This window comes from Scyliorhinus torazame, chromosome 11 (genome assembly GCF_047496885.1).
Source record: "Scyliorhinus torazame isolate Kashiwa2021f chromosome 11, sScyTor2.1, whole genome shotgun sequence".
Lineage (NCBI taxonomy): Eukaryota > Metazoa > Chordata > Chondrichthyes > Carcharhiniformes > Scyliorhinidae > Scyliorhinus > Scyliorhinus torazame.
Genome location: NC_092717.1, coordinates 95,135,732 through 95,148,699, shown reverse-complemented (window position 1 = coordinate 95,148,699; position 12,968 = coordinate 95,135,732). Strand labels below are relative to the sequence as shown.

The 12,968-nt window shown below is 52.3% G+C and overlaps 1 protein-coding gene across 3 annotated transcripts in view; it reads right to left on the bottom strand.

Annotated features, from left to right (window-relative positions):
- LOC140385400 (serine incorporator 1-like) overlaps nucleotides 1-12,968 on the bottom strand; it is a 161,526-nt gene that overhangs the window by 64,565 nt on the left and 83,993 nt on the right. The gene's annotated exons all lie outside the window — the stretch shown is intronic.

The window sequence follows — 12,968 nt, the reverse complement described above, 5'->3', positions numbered from 1 at the left end:
ACTCATGGTGCTGATGTCGTGCTCCAGGCTCTCACTGCGGTCGCCACCCTAGCAGTGTTGGCATCAGTGCCATGCATAGCCAGCGCTATCTCCTGCACCCTCAGCCTTTGGGACTTCTCCAATCAGCTGTGAACCTGTCGGAGTGTCACTGACATCCCCCCTCTTGGCCGTACCCTATCGACTGCATCAGCTCCGGGTAAACCTGGTCCAGAGGCTCAACATCTGACTGGGACCCAGCTGGGTCCTGGGATCCAGCAGATCTCTGACTGCTGACTCACCTGGGTGTTCCTACCTCTACATGATGTGCATCAGCAACTGTGTGGTGCTCACCAGAATGTGCCCCAGAAGTCAGTCTATTACTTTGCCCCCCCGCCCCCCCCCCCCCGACATGTGCGTCTCTGGGCTGGTGGAAGGTGAGGATGATAGCTGTGCCGCAGCTATTATGGTGGCATCTTTGGAGCTCTCCTCCATGGTGTTCTCTTGGGAGGCATGGGCGTGGGAACGACCCAGGATGGGCTGGTGCTATCAGATGGTGATCCTGTGGGAGAATGGACATGTGGTCAGTGGAGGGCAGGATCAACATGCTGGATCAACCCACATGTGACCAGTCCTCTGGGTGGTGCTGGTGGTTACCCACCTCTGCAGCGCAGGCCAGTCTCAACGTCGGTGGCCAATCTGTCCCCAGCCACCCCCGCAACCTCCAGGGCTTGTTGGCTTGTAGAGGGTGAGGACTCTGATGTCTGGCACCTCACTGATTGTTTGAGCCGTCTTCCATCTGCTATGGGCCAGCTTCTCCTGCTGGACATAGGGCATCATGAGCTGCAACCGTCCATGAACTGGGGATTTAACATAGAACATACAGTGCAGAAGGAGGCCCATCGTGTCTGCACCGACCCACTTAAACCCTCACTTCCACCCTATCCCCATAACCCAATAATTCTTCCTAACCTTTTTGGTCACTGAGGGCAATTTATCATGGCCAATCCATCTAATCTGCACGTCTTTGGACTGTGGGAAGAAACCGGAGCACCCGGAGGAAACCCACGCAGGCATGGGTAGAACGTGCAGACTCCGCACAGACAGTGACCCAGCGGGGAATCAAACCTGGGACCCTGGCGCTGTGAAGCCACAGTTCTATCTACTTGTCCTACCGTGCTGCCCTAATGGGGGGGTATGGGGGGGGGGGGGGGGCACCGGTGAGCACCACTGCTGGGCATGGGTGGGATGGGACATGGGATGGTGCTGGGCGGGGGCAGTACCAGACGAATGGTTGTCGGGGTAGGTGGCAGGATGGACTGGTACGAGGGGCCGATGCCAACACACCAGCACGGCCCAGTGAAGGACATTTAGCTATGTGTGGCACTGTGTGGCAGTTCTCCGGGTCACGCTCCCCGCACTGTCGGCCGCTGCCACTTACCCCCAGGTAACACTGGGTGCGTTGTGGCTGACATGCCGAGCTCCTCGGGGAAACGGGGTATCCCGTTGCCACTCCACCGCGCCCAGCAAGCGGACCAGGTCAGCATCCCCGAATCTTGGAGCCGGTCTTTTTGGTGGCATGGCTGCATGCTGTGGGTGGTTACCTTTGCAGGATCGGTTTAAGTGCTGCTCCCCTTCATTAGCGGAAAGCTGCCGAGCCCGGTCCCGGCGAATCAGCCGGCGAGATAGTAATTTGCAGTGTGAAGATATTGGGTCTTCATTAAGTGGACCGATTAACGTTTGACACCAATGATGGCCTTGCCGGGTCGACCGTCGGGAAGCTTACGCCAGATCCTGCTCGCTAACACACTCTAACTCAGATATTTTCAAAGTCAGGGGCGTGACTTGGGTGTCAGGAGGGTCGCGGAGCCGTCCGTCGTGGCACTCCCGATTGCGTAAATCCACGCGCAACAGCCGGCTTTTAAAAATGCCGTGTTTTGCGCATGCGCATCGATGAGCAGGCACGCATGCGCAGTGCGGCCACAGTTTTTTTATATGCTCGCAGACTTTTTGAAGGCCTCAGCAGCCACATTGTTAAAAGCCGGCTGCAAAAAGTTCGGGCAGGATGATGTGATTGGTTGCTTTTTGAACTTTGATGCTGATGAAGTGGAAGTCTCTTACTCCAAGAATGGTCAGGATCTGGGTGTCGCATTAAGACAGTCTCGCTGACAGAGCCTTATTTCCGCATGTTCTGTGCCACAATTGTGCTGTGGAGCTTAACTTTGGACAGATGGAGACTCCATACTTTCCAACACTGGAAAGCTTCACCTTCATCCAACAGGTTCCATTGGAGGAGCGTGTACGAGGGCCAAAGGGACCCAAAACCATTTCCTCCGTTTTGTCAACAGCAAACAAGGTCAGAGAAAATGGTGGGTCGTGAAAGTCGGCCGGCGTGGGTTGCGAAGGTCAGCCGGGTTGGGTCCCGAAGGTTGGCAAAAAGTGGGTCCCCGGAAAAAAGTTTGAAAAACACTGCTCTAACTGGCCCTCTAACTGTCCTTAACTCTCTCTCTCTAACTGGCTCTAACTCTCTCTCTCTAACAATCCCTAACTCTCTCTCTCCAACTGTCCTCAACTCTCTCTCTCTCTAGCTGGCTCTAACTCTCTCTCTCTCTAACTGGCTCTAACTCTCTCTCTCTCTCTAACTGTCCCTAACTCTCTCTCTCTCTGACTGGTTCTAACACTCTCTCTCTCTCACTGTCCCTAACTCTCTCTCTCTCTCTAACTGGCTCTAACTCTCTCTCTAACTGTCCCTAACTCTCTCTCTCTCTGACTGGTTCTAACTCACTCTCTCTCTAACTGTCCCTAACTCTCTCTCTGTCCCTAACTCTCTCTCTCGAACTGTCCCTAACTCTCTCTCTCTAACTGTCCCTAACTTTCTCTCTCTCTATCTGTCTGTAACTCTCTCTCTCTCCAACTGTCCCTAACTCTTTCTCTCTCTCTAACTGGCTCTACCTCTCTCCCTCTCTAACTGTCCCTAACTCTCCCTCTCTAAATGTCCCTAACTCTCTCTCTCTAACTGGCTCTAACTCTCTATCTCTCTAACTGGCTCTAACTCTCTCTCTCTCTAACTGTCCCTAACTCTCTCTCTCTAACTGGCTCTAACTCTCTCTCTCAAACTGGCTCTAACTCTCTCTCTCTAACTGCCCCTAACTCTCTCTCAAACTGCCCCTAACTCTCTCTCTCTCTCTAACTGTCCCTCTGAATCCCCCCAAGGATTTTGAAGCACCCACAAATTTATACCCCCCGCCCCGAATTTGTAAACCCCCGCCTGGATTTTTTTTGCCCCTGGATTTATAACCGCCCCCTGTATTTTTAAGGACCCCCCCCCCCCCCCCCCCCCGCCACTTCCTCCCAGATTCGTTCTGCTCCTCAGTGCAGAAAATGGGGCTATGTGCTCCCTCGGCTGCACAGTCTCCGCTGAGGCCCCCAATCTAACCCAAGTGACGTTTGACAGCGTTGTGTTTCTCTGCGCTGCGAGCAGCGGGAATACGTGGCTAAACACACTCGCTATGGGACTTTGTTCCCATTTAGTTAAATCGCGCCCGATCTCTCAGCTGCACTTAAATACACAAGGCAGGCGATGGATGGGTTCTTTGATGTGGTGGTGAAGTGTGACTTTGCCTGTGACAACCATGGGCAGAGTGGATGTGGAGAAGATGTTTCCACCAGTAGGAGAGAACTAGAATCTAAGGGCACAGCTCAGACTGAAGGGATGGTCTTTTAAAACTGCGACGAGGAGGAATTACTTCAGCCAGAGGGTGGTGCTCATTGCTGCAGAAGGTGAGCCACGTATGGCGACATAAGGCTGTTGTACATATGTTCTACTGTTCTATTAGTATTGTTATCTCCACTGTTGTATATACTTATTGTTATTGCTGTTCTGTTATTGGTTGTTGCTGTTGGACTGTTGGAATGTTATTATTGGTGCTGCTGTTGGCTCCGCTTGTGGCTCCGCCCAGCTGTGGAGGTATAAAGCCTGTTGACCTGGGTCAGCCCTGCAGTGCGGGAGGAGCTACAGGTCGGCACATATTTAGCTTATTAAAGCATCGGTTCACTGCTTCTCAGCGTCTCGTCTGAATTGATGTGCGGAGTCTGCACATCCTCCCCGTGTGTGCGTGGGTTTCCTCCGGGTGCTCCGGTTTCCTCCCACAGTCCAAAGATGTGCGGGTTAGGTGGATTGGCCATGCTAAATTGCCCATAGTGTCCAAAATTGCCCTTAGTGTTGGGTGGGGTTACTGGGTTATGGGGATAGGGTGGAGGTGTGGACCTTGGGTGGGGTGCTCTTTCCAAGAGCCGGTGCAGACTCGATGGGCCGAATGGCCTCCTTCTGCACTGTAAATTCTATATATGATATGTCTCTCAATTTAATAAGCTAAAATGTTGATAATGGATGCTGCCCTCAAACCTGAACATCTTGAACTGGACCCGCAGGGCGCTGAAGCGCCGGCTATCTTTGTGCATTGGCTCAACTGAGTCGAGGCCTACCTCGAATCCTCGACTGCTGTGGTTATCCCGGCACTCAAGCAACGCCCGGGTGAGCCACCGGATCTTCCAGTTAATCCGAGATGCGGCTCGTATACGGAGGCTGTAGATGTACTCAAGGAACAGTTTGTGAGGCCGGTCAACGAGGTCCTCGCTCGACACCTCCTCACCACGCGGCATCAGCGCCAGGGTGAGTCGCTCGCGGAGTATCTTCGTGAGTTGAGGGTACTCGCCCACAGTTGTAACTGCCGGGCGGTCTCTGCATCGGAGCATTCGGAGCTAATGATTCGGGATACGTATGTGGCTGGAGTCCGGTCCAGCTATGTCCGGCAGCGCCTCTTCGAGAAAGGGGCTCCAGACCTCGAGGCGACAGTGAAGCTGGCGACCTCATTAGAAGTGGCTTTCCAGAACCTCGAGGCCTTCCCGTCCGACCACGCGGCATCCTCGGGGACGTCAGAGGCGAAGCCATCACCTGACCCAGGCGTATCTCACTCCTGCGCCGCACGGCTGCCGGCCATCTCCGGAGGAGCTTGCCGTTATTTCTGCGGGCAGGGCCAGCATCCCCGGCAGCGCTGCTCGCTGTGTAATGAGTGCGGCAAGAAAGGTCATTTTGCAAAGGTATGTCTGAGCCGCTCCGAAGCCCCAAAATCAAAAGCCGGTCGGCCTGAGGCTCACAGACCCCACAACGTGGCATCGTGCCTGCCGGGACCGCCCCCTTCCAACGCGTCATCCGCCGCGTGCGACCCATGGAAGACGCCATCTCGGGCGTCAGGCCGACGCAGCTCGCCACGTGCGACCAGTGGGCGCCGCCATCTTGGCCGACATCGTCGATGCCGCCATTTTGTGATCGCGCTTCTGCCACAGATAGTCCTTCGCATTACCTCAGCTCGGTCCAGCTCGACGGGCGGGAGGCATCCTGCCTCTTCAACTCCGGGAGCACAGATAGTTTTGTCCACCCGGATATGGTAAGGCGCTGCGTCCTCCAGGTCCTCCCCGTCTCGCAGACTATATACCTCACGTCCGGTTCGCACTCCGTACAGATCCGGGGGTATTGCGTCGCAAACCTGTCAATACAAGGCGTAGAGTACATTAACTTTTAAGCTCTACGTCCTCCCTCATCTCTGCGCTCCCCTCCTGATTGTGTTAGATTTCCAGTGCAACCTCAGAGGCCTAACACTAAAATTCGGGGGACCCCTGCCCCCTCTCACGATCTGTAGCCTCGCAACCCTGAAGGTCGCCCCTTCCTCGCTCTTCGCGAACCTCACCCCAGACTGTAAGCCCGTCGCCACCCGGAGCAGACGGTACAGTGTTCAGGACAGGGCCTTCATCAGGTCAGAGGTTCAGCGGCTCCTGGAGGAAGGGATCATCGAGGCCAGCAACAGCCCCTGGAGAGCGCAAGTGGTGGTCATCCGGACCGGGAAAAGAACCGGATGGTAGTCGACTACAGTCTGACGATCAACCGGTACACGCAGCTCGATGCGTACCCCCTCCCATGCATATCTGATATGGTCAATCAGATTGCGCAGTATCAAGTCTTCTCTATGGTAGACTTGAAGTCCGCGTACCACCAGCTCCCTATCCAATCGGAAGACCGCCAGTACACTGCCTTCGAGGCAGATGGCCGCCTCTTCCATTTCCTCAGGGTCCCCTTCGGCGTCACCAATGGGGTTTCAGTCTTCCAACGAACAATGGACCGAATGGTGGACCAGTACGGGCTGCGGGCCACGTTCCTGTACTTGGATAATGTCAGCATCTGCGGCCATGACCTGCAGAACCATGACGCAAAACTAGCCAAATTCCTCCGCACCGCCCGTCTCCTTAATTTAACCTACAATAAGGTGAAATGCGTTGTGGTAGTATGTATTAGGGGTCATGTGGGACTGTGAAGCCGTGATGCTATTGGCTGACAGATCCCGGGTCCTGGTTGGCTGTTGACCCCTGGCTCCGCCCTGAAGGCGGAGTATAAGAACCCGTGCTTCTCCCCGCCGCTCCATTCTGTTGCTGAACTGCTGGGAACAAGTCACGCTTAATAAAGCCTCATCGACTTCATCTCTACTCGTCTCTCTCGTAAGTCATTGTGTGCTACATGCGTTTTCCGCACAACCCGGCTCTCCACCTATAACTACGACATCTTGTATCGCCCTGGGAAGCTCAACGAGCCCCCAGATGCCCTGTCCCGCGGTATATGTGCCAACGCGCAAACAGACCGGTTACGGGCCACCCACAACGACCTCTGTCATTCGGGGGTCACCCGGCTCCTTCTCTTCGTCAAGGCCTGCAACCTGCCCTACTCCACTGACGATGTCAGGGCTGTGACCAGGGATTGCCAAATCTGCGCAGAGTGCAAGCCGCACTTCTATCGGCCGGACAAGGCTCACCTGGTGAAGGCCTCCCGCCCTTTTGAACGCCTCAGCATGGCCTTCAAAGGGCCACTCCCCTCCACTGACCGTAATGTGTATTTTCTCAACGTTGTTGATGAGTACTCCCGCTTCCCGTTTGCAATCCCTTGTCCTGATATGTCCTCTGCCACTGTCATCAAGGCCCTGCACAGCATTTTCTCCCTGTTTGGTTTCCCCGCCTATGTGCATAGCGATCGGGGCTCCTCTTTTATGAGTGAGGAGCTGCGTCAGTACCTGCTCAGTAAGGGCGTCGCCTCAAGCAGGACTACCAGGGCAGGTGGAGAGGGAGAATGCTACGGCCTGGAAGGCCATCCTTCTGGCCCTACGGGCTAGAAGTCTCCCAGTCGCCCGCTGGCAGGAGGTCCTCCCTGATGCGCTCCACTCCATCCAGTCGCTTCTGTGTACTACCACCAACGAGACCCCTCACAACCGTCTATGTGTCTTTCCCAGGACGACGATCTCCGGGGTCTCGCTCCCGGCCTGGTTAACAAAACCTGGGCCAGTCCTCCTACGGAAACATGTGAGGAGCCATAAGGCCGATCCCCTGGTCGAGCGGGTTCAGCTTCTCCACACGAACCCTCAGTACGCGTATGTGGCACACCGCGATGGACGACAGGACACAGTCTCCCTCCGGGACCTGCATTGTCACCCTATCCAGGACCCTGTTGTGCGGACGATGTGCTCCCGGAGCCGACGATTTTGACCCCAGTGTCCACGTCGCAGCCGGAGCTGAGGCGTTCGCAGCGAACAATTCATCCTCCTGTGAGACTGAACTTATGAATCCCTTTCACCCTCGCCGGACTTTTTTTACGGGGGGTGAATGTGGTGAGCCACGTATGGCTACGTAAGGCTGTTGTATACATGTTCTACTGTTCTATTAGTATTGTTATCTCCACTGTTGTATATACTTATTGTTATTGCTGTTCTGTTATTGGTTGTTGCTGTTGGACTGTTGGAATGTTATTATTGGTGCTGCTGTTGGCTCCGCCTGTGGCTCCGCCCAGCTGTGGAGGTATAAAGCCCGTTGACCTGGGTCAGCCCTGCAGTGCGGGAGGAGCTACAGGTCGGCACATATTATTACAGCATCGGTTCACTGCTTCTCAGCGTCTCGTCTGAATTGATGTCTATCAACTGTGAAAGCCAAGTCACTGAGTATCTTTAAGACAGAGATAGATAAGTTCTTGATTAATAAGGGGGTTACGGGGAGAAGGCAGGAGAATAGGGATGACAAAAATTTCAGCCATGATCGAATGGCGGAGCAGATTCGATCGGCCAAATGGACTAATTCTTCTCCTATCTCTTATGGTCTTTTAGTCTAAGTGTGATGAGAGAGAAACTTCAAACAGCAATAATGTTCTGTAAAACTCTTCTGATGAGAAATTTTATCGGGAGCCTGACACTTCTTTATTCAGTGGAAGAGACTCGGAAGGTAGCATTTATTTCCTATTCTTATTTGCAATTAAATTACTAAAGCCAAACATGTAGTATTTAACTGGCTTACATGCATGCATTGGTGAACTGATTGTTTTTTTAAAATATTTTTATTCAAGGCATTTTCATTCATACAAAGAGAATCAGAAGAACAACCAAACAACTCAATAAACAACCAACTCCCACTCCCCCCTGCTCCCCTGACGCTGACCCCTCCTCACATTACCCCTTCCCCATTTTAACCCACTACCAACCCCACCCCCTGCTGAACTCTCAAACTTCCTTAAAGAAATCAATAAACAACTTCTATCTCCGGGTGAACCCATCTTCCGACGCCCTCAAGGTAAATCCACCTCCTCATGTGCCAACAACCTCACATCCACCCCCCCCCCTCCCCCAGTCCCCCCGCACCCCAGCCGGGCCACGTGCAGGTCCACCCAGTGTGGCGCGTGGTCAGAAAACACAATCGGCGAATACTCCGAGTCAGCCACCCCCGCCAAAAACGTCTTGTCTAGCACAAAACAAAATCAATCTGGGAGTACACCCGATGCACATGGGAGAAGGATGAAAACTCCTTTGCTCTCGGCCTCCCAAACCCCCATGCGTTACATAAATTCCCTCAGCTCCTTTGCCAATGCCGACACCCTTGATGATTTGGGACTCGATCAGTCCAAGCTTGGATTAATGGCCGTATTAAAATACCCCCCCCCACCCCCCATAATCTGCCGATGCGAGTCCAAGTTAGGAACCTTCCCTAACACCAGCTTCATAAAATCCACATGATCCCAATTCGGGGCATAGATGTTTACCAGAACCACCGGCATCCCCTCCAACTTTCTACTAACCATCGCATATCCCTCCCCCCCCCCACCCCCAGATCGAGCACAATGCTCCCCATCTCGAAAGCAACCCAGTTAAACAACATTAGCACCACCCTCGTCTTCACAATCAGCCCTAAATGAAAACCTGCTCCACCCATCATTTCCTCAGCCTGGTCCCCTATCTGCAGGTGCATCTCCTGCAAACAGGCCACATTCGTCTTCAGACTCCTCAGATACATGAATTCACGCGACCGTTTAATCAGCCCATTCAACCCCCTCACGTTCCACGTGACCAGCCTGGTTGGGAGTATCCCACCCCATTCCCCTGCTGATCAGCCATACCCATTTTTGGGTCAGCCCCCGGCCCGCATCGTGTGCCTCTCAAGACCCACTCTCAGATGACTACCACCATCGATCTCTTCCAAACTGTGCCACACCCTCAAACAAAAAAACTCCCCCACGCCTTCCTCCTGGCAACACCCCAATTCACTCCCGTTAATTAGCCCACCTAGCTAGCATGGTAGCCCCCGCCCAAGGTATCCAACTATCCTACCTCCTTCCAATTCCCCTCCCCTCCCCAACCAACCCAACCATCCATCCCTCAAGAGTAACAAAAGGCACACTCACCAGCGTTCATTCCCAACAAAACCTGCCCCTGAAAACCCACCACCAAACACGTTAATGAACACCCAAAACTCCTCCAAAATTCAATGTCCATACACTCATCCCAGTTCATTGTCCCTCATAAATTCCATCGCCTACTCTGTTGTGTCGAAATAAAACTCTCGCTTCTGGAAAGTCACCCACACGCGGGCCGGGTACAGTCCCCCAAACCTCACCCTCTTTTTAAAGAGGGCAACCTTAATCCAGTTAAACCCGGCCCTCCTCTTCGCCAGCTCTGCACCTAATCCTGGTACACCCACAGCTCATTCTCTTCCCAGGAATATTTCCTGTCTGGCTCGCCCATCGAAGTATCTTCTCCTTGTTCAAAAAGTGGTGCAACCGCATCATCGCCCTCGGCGGCTCCTCCTCAGTGCCCTGTGTGCCCGGTCCACCTCCAGGGGCCGATCAAAGGCCGCCTTCCCCCATCAACTTCTCCAACAGCTTTGCCACATACACCGCAGCCTCTGTGCCCTCAAAGTATTCAGGCATCCCAACAATCCTTAGGTTTTGCCTTCTGGAGCGATTCGCCAAATCTTCCATCTTCTTCCTCAGCCTTTTCTGGCTCCGCATCACTCCCATCTCAGCCGCCAAAGAGACCAACTGCTCCTCGTGCTTCCCCACCGCCTCCTCCACTTTCTGGATCACCTACCCTGGGACTCCAGCCTCTGCTCAACTTGCTCGATTCCACATCTCAGCGGCTCCACCACCTTGGCTAGGTCTTCCAGGGCTTCTTTCCTCTGCTGCTGAAACTTACCATTCAGGAACTCCACCAACTGCTCCGCCGACCACTGGGCAGACAGCACAGCTCCCTTGCCCTCCGCCATCTTTTCCTGTGGTTCACCACACAAACCCTCCTGCTTGAACAGCACTTTCTTTCTTGTGGCGCTCTTCATCCGCTTATCCATGCACCAGCCACACCAGAGGACTATTACTTTCCCCAGCCACACCTGTACCTTTTGCCTACAAATACATCGCCCTTCAGTCGAGGAAAAGACCAAAGAAAATCTGCCTTGAGCGGGAGCCACCAAATGTTCAGCCACTAACTCCATGGTCGTCACCGGAAGAGCTGAACTAATTGTCTTAATGACAAAAACACACCACTTTGTGCTAGACTAGAAATGACCAGAATTGTCAAAACTTAAATTTTATCATAGATATGAACGAGGAATATTTGTTAGGAATGTTTGTTATTACAGCACAGAAGGAGGCCATTCAGCCCATTGTGTCTGCACCAGTTCCCAAAAGAGCTATCCCATTCCCCAGCCCATCTCCGCAGCCCTCTAAATTCATCACTTTCAAATATGTATCCAGCTCTCTTTTGAAACCTCCTATGGAATCCACCTCCACCACTCTCCCAGGCAGCGCCACCCAAACCCCAACAACTCTCTGAGTAAATAAGCTTCTCTTCATCTGATTCCTAGCTCTCGTGCTGAACGTCTTGAAATTGTGACCCTCTTGTCACTGACGTACAAACTAGTGGAAACAGAACATCCTTCTTTACCCTGTCAAGATTGTTCAGAATTTTGAACACCTCAATAAGGTTGCCTCTTAACCCCTGCTCCAAGGAGAACAAGCCCAGTTTGTCCAATCTTTCCCTACATCTAAAATTCCTCATTCCTGGTATCATTCGAGTAAATCTCCTCTGGAGGGCTTTAACATCCTTCCTTAAATAATCAATGACTTGTAGAGGTGTAGCATCACTTCCTTGCTTTTATACTCTATGTCTCTATTTGTAAAACCAAGGATGCTATAAGCCTTCTTAACAACTGTTTCAACTTGTCTGGCCACCTTCATAGAATTATGCACTTGAACCCCAAGGTCCCTCTGCTCCTGTACTCCCTTGTACTCTCCTCAAAGTTATACCATTTGTCTCCCCATGTTTTTTCTCCCAAAATACATTACCTCTCATTTCACTGCATTGAAGTTCATCTGCCAGGTGTCTGCCCATTTGGCCAACATGCCTGGAAAATGTCTGTCAACAATTCTGCAATATGCTGCCTTACCTCTCTCAGCAATGTAGGATGCATCTCATCCGAGCCTGGCGACTTCTCTACCTGGAGTGCTGCCAGCCTTTTTAGCACCTCTTCATTATCTATCACTATACTGCTCATGATATCTAGATTGCTAGTCGATTACCATAAACACTATGGGATCAGAAGAGAGCTGGCAAGCTGGATATAGAACTGGCTTGGGCACAGGAGACAGAGGGTAGCAGTAGAAGGGCGCTTTTCTGAATGGAAGGCTGTGACCAGCGGAGTTCCACAGGGATCAGTTCTGGGGCCTTTGTTGTTCGTAGTGTATAGATTTGGAAGAAAATGTAGCTGGTCTGATTAGTAAGTTAGCAGACAACACAAAAATTGTTGAAGTTGCGGATAGTGAAGTGGATTGTCAGAGGATACAGCAAGATAGAAACTGCTTGGATTCTTGGGCGGAGAAATGGCAGATGGAGTTTAATCCAGACAAGTGTGAGGTAATGCACTTTGGAAGGTCGAATGCATGTAGGAATTACACAGTAAATGGTAGAACTCTTGCAAGTATTGACAGGCAGAGGGATCAGGGCGTGCATGACCACCGATCACTGAAAGTGGCAACGCATGTGGATAAGGTGCATGGCATAGTGTAGGTTAGATGGCTTTTGTTTCGGTGCAACATCGTGGGCCGAAGGGCCTGTACTGCGCTGTATTGTTCTATGTTCTATGTTCTATGTTCTAAGGTGGTCAAGAAGGCATACGGCATGCTGGCCTTTATCGGTCGGGGCATTGAATATAAAAATTGGCAAGTCATGTTGCAGCTGTACAGGACCGTCGTTAGGCCTCAGTTGGAATATTGTGTACAATTCTGGTTTCCACACTACCAGAAGGATGTGGATGCTTTGCAGAGGGTACAGAAGTGGTTTACTAGGATGTTGTCTGGTATGGAGGGCATTAGCTATGAGGAGAGGTTGTCTGTTCTCACTGGAACGCCGGAGGTTAAGAGGCGACCTGATAAAGGTCTACAAGATTACGAGTGGCATGGACAGAGTGGATAGTCAGATGCTCTTTCCAAGGGTAGGAGAGTCAAGTACTAGGGGACATAGGTTTAAAGTGCATGGGGAAACGTTTAGAACAGATGTGTGAGGCAAGTTTTTTACACAGAGGGTGGTAAATATATGGAACGCGTTGCCTTGGGAGGTCGTGGGAGCAGGTACGATAGCGGC